The sequence below is a fragment of the Saccoglossus kowalevskii genome, chromosome 3 (assembly GCF_978046115.1).
Source record: "Saccoglossus kowalevskii chromosome 3, keSacKowa6.1, whole genome shotgun sequence".
In the NCBI taxonomy this organism is placed as follows: domain Eukaryota; kingdom Metazoa; phylum Hemichordata; class Enteropneusta; family Harrimaniidae; genus Saccoglossus; species Saccoglossus kowalevskii.
In genome coordinates, this window is record NC_140643.1 from 11,076,580 (window position 1) to 11,085,998 (window position 9,419).

At 34.1% G+C, this 9,419-nt stretch overlaps 1 long non-coding RNA gene across 1 annotated transcript; it reads left to right on the forward strand.

The window, feature by feature from the left end:
* Positions 1 to 8,521, forward strand: LOC146747476 (uncharacterized). The gene is made up of 2 exons (XR_014928941.1): positions 1 to 153; positions 7,963 to 8,521. It is a non-coding gene; the product is annotated as an uncharacterized LOC146747476 (long non-coding RNA).
* The last annotated feature ends 898 nt before the right edge of the window (positions 8,522 to 9,419 follow it).

Genomic DNA, 9,419 nt, shown 5'->3' on the forward strand with positions numbered 1-9,419 from the left:
ACGCTAACTTAGGGGGTATTACAATCGGCTGTCCTAACAGCCATATCGCGGAGCTCAATTCAACTGTCGTACTTTTAAAAATCAATTGCATAGCATATCCGTCGCCGATTGAAATGGTGTTAGTGCATCGAAACTGTTCGGCGAAGCTGCTAGGTAAGTATGTGACGATTCAATACTAATATTGATATTTACTAGCTAGCTATCGCACTATGACTTGTTTAGTGTGCCTGCTCAGACTGCTGCGGCGTCTCGAGTCGTCCATTTGATTCTATCATCATCATCATGTTGTGTTCAATTCCAATTTCGAATGTGCATCGATTTCTCAAAACAGTAATTTATAGACATGTATATAGTTCATCTGATCCAGAAAGTAATAGTTTAAACTTCATGTACATGTCCAGCTTGAATTTAAATAATCTATATGCGGACGTTGAGCAGACGGACAACAACAGAGCCACCGAGCGATATGCTACATGTATTTTTCCGTTTTGTGTTTCTTCCATTTGAGATGCATTTCTGTAAAATATTCCGTATATGATGACATAATTCGCTGGTGTTGTCAAGTTGTAGCATCCATTCTGGAAATTTTTATATTTTAGCAGCTATTTATTTTCTTGAAATTAAAATGTTTTAATACGCAAGATTTAAGTAATTAATGAGGTCTTGATATTAGTAATTTATACCCATAACCTGAATGATATTCTTGTATAAAACATGTCAGTCACTTTCTTATTTTATCATATTTTTTCTCTATAACATGACGAGATAGAACAATTTGTATAATATATTATACTCTTGCGTAAATGACAAAGGTGTGTCAATAGTCAATAAAACAGCTAGCTGCGGTTCCGTAGCTCTTTGGTGCGACCTACAATCGAATTTCTTCCTAACAATTTCATTTGGACGTCTTTTTTTTAATTTTGTAGTTGTACGTCGAACATAGAGCTACGGGATCTATCACAGTTTAATAACAGAAATCTGGCATACATAAATTAAACCGCTTTTGCTTTCGATTACTATGGTGTGACGTACCTTTATTGTGAATTTATTGCTGGATGAATAACATACAAACTTTTGTTTGCAATTTGTGTTTATAAATAAGCAATAATTTGTGATATTTTACAATTACCGTGGAAACCAAGCAAATTACGAGAAAACGGCAGCCATTGACATCCCACACTCCCTAGCACAGAATAAATGTAATCTTGTTTGGCGGTCATGTGATACAGTGGTGGAAGAATAAAACTCACTCTTCCCGTTATTCTAATTGTTCCAAGAAAGCAATCACATACAGTATTTATAATTGTATGATTTTTGTTTAATAATAGAAACTAGTTGCATAAACGCAATTTATCTACTGATTTCGGTCACGTGGTACAAAATTATAGGTCTCGCGTAATTTGCTATAAACTCTGGAATACAAAATGGCGTCTTTCGTCTTGTTATTTTTCTGCGACTCGGTGTACAGTAAATAAAGTCAATTATTTATGACCACCGTCATCATTTCACAGCGCAAATAGGTTCTGGTCATTGTTTGGAAGTAAATAAACATAGTGAGTACTTTCGAAGGTCTTAAAATGTGATTTTCGCGACGACCAAATTTGGCATGTGGATTTTAACCGGGCCGGCCAGAGTCAGTCACGTAAATAATGCGGTCGGCAACATAGGGCTATGATTCCACAGCTATAAAACAGCCTAGGCAATACTATAGTCATTTAGAAAAGACATACAAATTGTTATTAATCTCATTATACACTTGTTATTAATCTCACTAATAACAACCATTCATGGTTATTTCAATTTTTGTATTACATTTTAATTTGTTTAGTAAGTTTTACAATACAAAAACCATCTTTATTATTGCTGCATTGTGGATATAAATGTAGCTCCAGAATGTGAGTAACCACTTGGAATTCCTACTGAATTTTGGGACGCCATGAATTCACAGAAATGCTTTCTTAATTTCATTTCCAAATACTTGCTGTGATGGATGAATGTTTAAACAATCATTTATACATGTTCCATAAGTGAATAAATAATATTACTAAAAAAATCCTTTGAAAATCAAAAGTTTACCATTCAATCTATTTGTATCTAACAACGTTGTCCTGACTCACTGCACTAATGATCAATGGGATAATGGCTTCCTATAGAGAAGAAATGTGTTAACTCAATATTGGATTTTGCAAAGAATTGTGGAATTGAAAATTGAACTGAACAATATAACCATCAAATTTTTAAAAATAACTTGCACGTTGCTTGAAAACAGGAGAGGTAAAAAGCTTATTTTAACGGAGGGCTCTATGGAAAAGATGTGAGCCCCCCAAATGCCATCTACAGTTCAATTTTCTATCTCACAACTTTTTGCAAAATCAAATATGGAGTTAACACAGTTCTTCCCTATACATGTATATAACACATTTCTTCCCTATACATGTACATGTATAACTAAAACTGGATACTATGAAACAAATAATAAGGTATAATTATTCCCTTAGAACCTAACCTGACTCACTGCACTAACAACCAATAAGACATTTGTTACTCATAATTAGGACTAGGTATTATTATTATTTTTAATAATTTTTTTGTGCCAGGCAACAGTTCCGGACATTAAATTTCACTGTTGACTCTCCTGACCTTTTTTATGTGCAAATTGCAAGTGCTGACACATAGTGCATTTTTGTCACAGAAGTCATATTCAAGTTTGGGACTACATGACAGGACTGTGTGGCCATTTTCCTATCAAATGGCAACTTAATGCACTATCCGACCTTAATCAAAGTTCCCCCAAAGTCGCATTCGTTAGTGAATAAATCTTGGCCAGTGGAATTGGGCTTTCCGTGTTCAGCCTTAGTAGGATTTGAACTTGGGTCTACAAATCATGAGTCTGATGCGACAACCACTATGGTATACTACCAGTGACCGATAGGACTAGGTATTATTACCTGGTAATCGAAGACGACCTAACCCGACTCACTGCACTAACTATAAAACTAATAATAAGGTATTATTATTCCCCTAGAACCTAACCTGACTCACTGCACTAACAACAAATTGGACATTTTTACCTACATGTATAACAACAGTGTTCTCTCCACACCTCTAAAGCGTAATGGTACAGTGATGTGACCCTGTGAGATGTTCTTTCAAGGGTGTGGTCCCTCTAAATCCAAATCAAATACTAGAATATTAATAATTTGCCCATTGCACATAACAGCAACAATGTGACAAAACAAGTCTCACAAATCACAAATACTGCACATGTCCGGAAAATATACTGATTTGGTACACTGCTATTATTTGCAGTTTGTACTTTAATTCAAAAAAAAAACAAGTGAAATTAGGTCCCATTGAAAATAAAACTGTACATAAATCGAAGCAAAAATTATTCAACTGCAGGCATCGCCAAAGAAAAAAAACTGACTGGCAACACTGTTGTTTGGAGGTGTCAATCTGCCCAACGATTGTGTGTCTTGGCTACGCTGGTGGCTCATGCTTTGCCAAATTTTGCCGAATGGCGAGTTGAGTTTTAAGTTGATTTGCCAAATAATATATTTTATAGCCAAAATTGACCATATTTTAGGAAAGTAATGATTATTTGAATGTATAAACCATCTTTATAGTAATGTTCTTGAATGTATAATAAAGAAAAATGAACGACTTTTACCATAATATTTTTTCTGATAGTTAGTCGATTTTTCTAGGATAGTTGACGTCGCCATGTCTACAACAGAGCTGGTATTATGTTACTGTATTTTGCCGATCATGTATTAAAAACTCTTGAAAATATGATACATCAGGGCAAAATGTAAGATAAAATTGGAAACTTTGGTCTGACCTTTTGCATCACTTCCTGTTGAAACACCAACAAAGTCGTATGTTATCGCATGACTTTGTGGACATTTTTTTTTTATCATCCCCAGTTCTTTCTAAGATTAAAACATTAACTCGAGACACACGTTAGATCAAAAGAAATGCCTGGATTGCCAGTCTGTTTATTAGTGGTTCTAAGATAATCGCCAATGAATCATTTTCAGGAATTTTTTTAAACAAGAAACAGGGGTGCATCGCCCTCATGCCATGGCCATGTGCCCCTTACCCTAGGGGGCAGATTTTCTGGCAACCACAAAATTCTGAATGACAAGGGATCACAAGTGGCTTCAGTCTTCAACTTTGACCTGTCTGACAGAAATTTTGGCCCAAAGGAAGCCAGAGAATGCTCCACACCCTGATTGGGAAAACCCCATCTCCCCTACTTTATGGTGCCGCTGAATTGCAGTGCTCCCTCTTGCAGTTTTTTTAGCTCCGCTGTCGACTTTGTCGAGCGGAGCTTATCATATGAGTGATTGTCCGTCGTCCGTGTCAATGTTTTACTTTTTCGACTTCTTCTTGGAAACTACAAGCCTGAATGATTTGATACTTGGTGTATATGTACCTTGGGTAGACCTCTCTTAGGTTTGTTCATTTCATGTTGATATCTTCAATTCTCTAATTTTGGTGAATATTTTTGTCATTTTTGGTAAAAAGTGATATTTTCGACTTCTTGTTAAAAACCGCAAGTGCAATTGCTTTGATATTACATATATAGGTACTACATGTGGACCTCTCTCAGATTTGTTCATTTTGTAATGATATCTTTAATTCTCTAATTTTGGTGAATATTTTTGTCATTTTTGGTAAAAAGTGATATTTTCGACTTCTTGTTAAAAACCGCAAGTGCAATTGCTTTGATATTACATACATAGGTACTACATGTGGACCTCTCTCAGATTTGTTCATTTTGTAATTATATCTTTAATTCTCTAATTTTGGTGAATATTTTTGTCATTTTTGGTAAAAAGTGATGTCTTCGACTTCTTGTTAAAAACCGCAAGTGCAATTGCTTTGATATTACATATATAGGTACTACATGTGAACCTCTCTCAGAATTGTTCATTTTGTAATGATATCTTTCTCTAATTTTGGTGAATATTTTTATCATTTTTGGTAAAAAGTGATATTTTCGACTTCTTGTTAAAAACCGCAAGTCCAATTGCTTTGATACTACATATATAGGTACTACATGTAGACCTCTCTCAGATTTGTTCATTTTGTGATGATATCTTCAATTCTCTAATTTTGGTGAATATTTTTGTAATTTTTGGTAAAAAGTGATATTTTCGACTTCTTGTTAAAAACCAATAGTTCAATTGCTTTGATATTACATATTTAGATACTACATGTAGACCTTTCTCAGATTTGTTCATTTCGTGATGATATCTTGGATTCTATAATTTTGGTGAATATTTTTGTCATATTTGGTAAAAAGTGATATTTTCGACTTCTTGTTAAAAACTGTAAGTCCGATTGCTTTGATACTATACATATTGTTCATTTTCTGATGATGTCTTCAGTTCTTTAATTGAAATGTGCATTTCTAACAGCGGAGCTATCTCAGCCGATAGGCTGCTTGTTCAAGAAAAAACCCTGATTTTAATTAACAAAACATTCTAAATTTGTTCAATGCAAGAATGTTACGGTTTAGCGAACAAAGTTAGGGTAATCATAGCATTACACATAAGGTATAGATCAATGAAAAATCGTTGACTTTAGTTTGAAATTTTGTCATTATTGATTTATTATTTTCATCCTATTTTGATAACTCGCAATCTCACAACAAAAAAATGTTTGCCCTAATGTCTCATGAACAGACAGTGACATGGGCACTAAAACTGACTGTACTTGTTGACACGAAATAATGATAAACAGTTATCTCCATGGATAACAATATATTTACTGACTAGCTATAACATATTAACTATTTCTATTGCTTTTTAGCTCCGCTGTCGACAAAGTCGACACAGCTAGGCATTAGTGGAATGGTGCATAGCAGACTGTCAAAACCTCAAATTCTCTAATTTTGGTGAATATTTTTGTCATTTTTGGTAAAAAGTGATATTTTTGACTTCTTGTTAAAAACCGCTATTCCGATTGCTTTGATATTACATATATAGGTACTATATGTGGATCTCTCTCAGATTTGTTCATTTCATAATGATATCTTAAATTCTCTAATTTTGGTGAATATTTTTGGTAAAAAGTGATATTTTTGACTTCTTGTTAAAAACCGCAAGTCCAATTGCTTTGATATTACATATATAGGTACTACACCTGGACCTCTCTCAGATTTGTTCATTTTGTGATGATATCTTTAATTCTCTAGTTTTGATGAATATTTTTGTAGTTTTTGGTAAAAAGTGATATTTTCGACTTCTTGTTGAAAACAGCAAGTCTGATTGCTTTGCTATTATATATATATATAAGTACTACATATGGACCTCTCTCAGATTTGTTCATTTTGTGATGATATCTTTAATTTTCTGATTTTAGTCAATATTTTTGTAATTTTTGATAAAAGGTGATATTTTCGACTTCTTGTTAAAAACCGCAAGTCTGATTGCTTTGATACTATACATATATGTACCTCAGGTAAACCTCCCTCAGATTTGTTCATTTCATGATGATATCTTCAATTATCTAATTTTGATGAATATTTTTGTCATTTTTAGTAAAAAGTGATATTTTTGAATTCTTGTTGAAACAGCAAGTCCGATTGCTATACATACCATACATATTGTTCATTTTCTTATATGATATCCTCTGTTCTTTAATTGAAATGTGCCTTGCTAACAGCGGAGCTATCTCAGCCGATAGGCTGCTTGTTTTGCTGTTCTATTTCAAACTTTATTTGACTTGATAAATACATAAAAGACAATGGAGTAAAATGATATAAAATATCAGACTCTCTCGTCTTTAATTAATTGTAGATAGATTGTTAACTAATTTTATACTAACACAGTTATTGTATCACAATATTCAATGGTAAAATTATGCAAATTAGATACAGTGTTTGACTTGGGGTCTGGGGAGAACACTGAACTTGGACTGGATTTTTTTAATCCTGAGGCCCTGACCTGAATCCACTGCACTAACAAGCAATGAGACATTTGTTATCTATAACTAGAACTGGGTTTTACATGTATTAATTAATCCTGAGGCCATGGCCATATTCATTGCACTGATGACCAATGGGACACATAACTAGAACTGAGTATATTAGTTTCAGAGGACCTGACTTGACTCAGTGCACTAACTACCAACGGGTCATTTGTTATCTATAACCAGGACTGGGTATTATTATTCCCAGAGAACCTGACCTAAGTCACTGCACTAACTAGCAATGAAACTTTTGTTACTTATAACTAATACTGGGTATTATTAATCCCAGAGGACCTGACCTAACTCACTGTACTAACTAGCATTGGGACTTTTGTTACCTATATCTAGGACTGGGCATTATTATACCGAGGGAATCTGATCTGACTCACTGCATTAACTAGCATTGGGACTTTTGTTACCTATATCTAGGATCAGGCATTATTATACCCAGGGAACCTGACCTAACTCACTGCATTAACTAGCAATGGGACTTTTGTTACCTATATCTAGGACTAGGCATTATTATACCCAGGGAACCTGACCTAACTCACTGCACTAACTAGCAATGGGACCTTTGTTACCTATATCTAGGACTGGACATTATTATACCCAGGGAACCTAACCTGACTCACTGCACTAACTTCATGTACAAATCAGACTTTTGTTACTTATACTAATACTGGGTATTATTAATCCCTGGGGCTCTGTTCTGGCATTTGTTAATGAGGACTGGGTATTATTAATCCCAGAGAACCTGACCTAACTCACTGCACTAATGACCAATGAGTCATTTGTTACCTACAATTAGGACTGGGTACTACCGGTATTAATATTAATTCCCTGACCTGACTCACTACACTAACTACTAATGGAAGACTTGTTACCGATAACCCTTAGGCCCTATACTGGGATAAATTAGCATAACATACAAGCTTTGTATTTTGATAGATATTTTAACAATTTTTTTTTTTATTATTGTAGGAAACTTGGAAATACTATACAGAGAAATGAAAGAATATGGTATCAATGGCTTCAGTACCTGTAACAATGATTTATGACTTTTTAGTAATTGTATTTGTATACCACTTTTTCAGTTTTCTGATTATTTCATGACTGTATGGTGTATTTTGTTATAACATGATGATAATAACAAAAATATTATAAAACTGTATTACAAAGATACCATACAGTATAACAACAAGAATTAAAGTGTGATTATAAATTTATACTTAATTTAGAAATAACGTTTCTCTTCTGGACCCTTGTCAGTGTTGGTCACTTTGTAGTAAAGCATGTGATCATGTCAGCATTATGGATATTGTCAACAATTATAATATTTGAACTCTCAATATTTTCCAAATGAGTGAGATGATAAGTAAGATGGTGCATTGTTTATTTTCAAGCATGCTATATATTAAATTGCTCAGTACTATGGAAAATTCTATAATATTTGAAATTGCAGTGTTAGATTCTTTAATTGAGCAAATAATATATTTTGTACACCTATGAGACAAAAATATATTATTTCTGATTCTTGCAATACCACATTGTGTTGTGTTTATATTCTACAAAATGTTTGCTTTAAAAATTTAAACTTGATTGAAGCATAAAGCTTTGATCTCTATGATTTATGTCTAATAATTTAAAAACAACTGTTCATGTGTAGCACAAATTAGGGGCTTACAGTTTGACCTAGGTTCATGGTGTACACTAATTGTGGTTGGCATGGTCACACTAATTTCCCAGCAGTGTAAAGGCAGATCACAACAAACTTGATATGAGCATCATACATAGTGGGTTGTTATGTCACATTGTTTTGTTCAAAAATGGGAACTGATTGGGATTGATCTTTGTGTGTGTGTGTACAAGCGTACATCTCCAGCTGCATCGTTAACATGCCAGGACTGCTAACATTCTAACTGTACACATGCATCAAACATCTTGTGATATACCGGTATATATCAATATGTATGTACCGATATATACATTATCCTGAAACCAGATCTTGGTCGTGTGTATGGGATTCTTTCAAATTTGGTTTAAACATGGGATCATCCAATATGACAATAAAATTGATCATGTGTGGGGTCCAGTGCCCTTTAGTTTAGTTCTATATTTTCTGATGAGTCAAGTCTACTCAAAAAATGTAGCCCAAATAGAAAAATTCTTGGGATAGATAAGTATATGAGGTGACTGAGATGGTACAATAACCTCAGTGTAGATCCACTGTTATACCACTGCCACCTGCTGTTGATTCATTCGTCGAGCAGAGGGCAGGGATATTAGGTAGGGTTGCAAATTCCACACCACGCCAAAGCACCATTTGATTACAAGTGGGAACATCAGTACTGTATTTCTGGTGACAAACCAGATTGTAAAGGGGACCCTGTATCATATGATCCAGTACTGTTGGTGGGCCCAGATGAACCATTCTTTTG